The sequence below is a fragment of the Mus pahari genome, chromosome 8, assembly GCF_900095145.1.
Source record: "Mus pahari chromosome 8, PAHARI_EIJ_v1.1, whole genome shotgun sequence".
NCBI classification, from domain to species: Eukaryota; Metazoa; Chordata; class Mammalia; order Rodentia; family Muridae; genus Mus; species Mus pahari.
The window spans coordinates 101,959,876-101,962,546 of record NC_034597.1 but is presented as its reverse complement, the minus strand read 5'-3'; positions in this window follow the sequence as shown (position 1 = coordinate 101,962,546).

The window sequence follows — 2,671 nt, the reverse complement described above, 5'->3', positions numbered from 1 at the left end:
TGACTTTTGGACATGGGGTTTCTGAACAATACTGTATCCCAGAATCCCTAGGGATGGATGGGCAGAGATAGGGATAACCTCTAAAGACTCCTTGGAAAGGTAAAAACACCTATGCTGCTAATTCCACAAGCAATCATAAATGACATGGTAGTGACATAGAAAGAATGAGGGGAATGGAGATAAAGAGAGAACTTCTTGACTTTAAAAAAAAACTTTTGTATCTATTTTAAAACGATAAGAGAGTGTATGTGAAAAGTGTATTCTGCAGTCAGCTAGAGGCTTGGTAGGGAATATAATTATATTAATGAACTGGTACCCAGTGACACAATACATTCATTATTCTTTATTCCCTGTCATTTATAAAGGAAACTGGTGTGTAATGAAAAGGCTTACATAACCCAGGTAACAAAAGCTGACAGTAGGGAGAGGAGAAAAACATAATCAAAACATAACATAGGAAAAAAAATTTAAAAAGGAAGCTAAGGCTGACAGCATTTCTATGTATCAGGGGCCATCCCTCCAAGGCATGAGAGAATTCGCATCACTGAAGGGGTAAAGTGAGTCGAGTATAAAAACAAAGACATGAGATGTTACACAAAGAAGACAGAGGTACAAGGGTGATTTAAGCAGGAGGTTAAAGTAATCATTGTGTAGGAGTGTAGTTTTAGACATGACAATGCGAAGGTTGTCACAGTAACCTAGATTACAGGGATTTTCAGTAATTGTAGACTCTGACTGTTACCTGGTTCTATGCTGTAATGATTAGGATGATACAAGTGTTACAGAAAATCAATAGAGTCCTTACGACTTCTCGGAATTCTTGGAAGCTATGTTCCTTTCTTGACTTATTATCACTGGGTCTCTCCCGCCACTCTTTCCACCCCTCTCTACCTCAAACTGCACTCATTATATTTTCTCTACCTCAGCACTCCCATAATTTTTTTTTTAATTGTCGCCATCGATAAGAACAGTGCCTGATTACAAAGTAAGAGGAACCAAAAGTCAAAGACAGAGAACACTGGGCATGCGGGTGCGGAATGATGCGTACCTATATGCAGACACTTTGAAGCAAATGGCATGATTCTATGCACTACAGGTCACACACCCAACCATGCAGCCATGTACTGTCATCAGCGTTCCTTGGATTGTTCCCCAATCATGAATTTAGATGAGTTTCCTTTGCAGTGCACTTAATCTGTCACCTTGCCAGTGCTACATTATCTTCCTATAGAATTATTTTCCCTAATAAAATAAGTAATCTGTATTGGTGACAAATTATGACGTTGTGGAGGAATGCCATCTTATTTGTGACTTTGAACAGAAGTTTTTATTCTGTTAAAAGCCATTGACAAGAAATAGAGCTTACCTAGAGGACATCATAGGTGGATTCCAAAGATTATCAGCAATAGTACTCTTGACAAATGGATACCCTTTACTCTACTTATTTTGGGATTTATGGTGGTTTGAATATGCTTGGCCCATGTGGGCTTATCTGAATAGGCATGGCTTTGGTAGAGGATGCGTGTCACCATGTAGGTGGGCACTTAAACCTCTTATGATCAGGTTCTGCCCAGTGTGGAAGAGAATCTCCTCTTGGCCTTCGGATCAAAATGTAGACTTCTCAACTCCTTCAGAGTCATGTCCACCTGAGTGCCACCATGCTTTCTACCATGATGATAATGGACAGAATCTCTGAAATGGTACGCCAGCCCCAATCAAAACCTTTTTTTAAAAAAAAAAAATAAGACTTGCATTGGCATCTCCTCACAGCAAGGACCCATAACTAAGATATGATTTAACTTGATTTAAGAGTGTGCAAGTTCATATGCCTGGATCAGTGTTGTATGACACAAGCGTGTGGGTATCCCTGGAGGCTAGGAGAGGTCATATGATCACTTGGAACTAGAATTACAGGTAGTTGTGAGCCATCCAACATAGACACTGGAAATAGAACTCTTGTCCCAAAGAAGAATAGTAAACATTTGTAACTACTGAGCCATTCCTACTACCTCAAATTGCTAACTTTGAAGTATTAGAGAGGTTATTAAATAGTATGAGAATTATTTTAAAAAATGACTCACTAAATCTGTAACTTTGTGCCTATTTGCTTTTAATGATTTAGTTTAGTTTTTGCTTTTAGTTTCCAGTCCAAAAGTATTTTATGGAGAAGGGAAAACAGATTAAAACTAAATGTTTTTTATTTTAAGTTTGATTTCTGAGGCTATAGATGAAATGAGAGACAGAGGGACTTAGCCCTACAGAGAATTCATTTGTTTCTGTCACAGCTCAGAATTCTAAGAATGCCTTGTACTTCATTCTCAATTTTACAGACTAGAAGTGTTCAACAAAATAACAAAATGTATACTTTAGTCATTCTTTAAAGCAGCTTCTAGATAGAGATATAAAGAGAATCATATATATATATATATATATATATATATATATATGTATAATTTAATAACCCATCAGCTATAATTTGTTATTTCCATATCTGCTGGGTATGTAGCCATTTAGGGGAGGAGCATGGTCAATTCCTGGGAGCCACACTCTTAAGTAAAATTGATCCTCTTTCCCCAAGAAGCATCAAAAGTCAATAGGGTGGAGGCTCCACTAAGGTTGGTTCCACTTAGGGTGGAGGCTCTACTTAGGCTCAACTTAGGCTAGAGGCTCA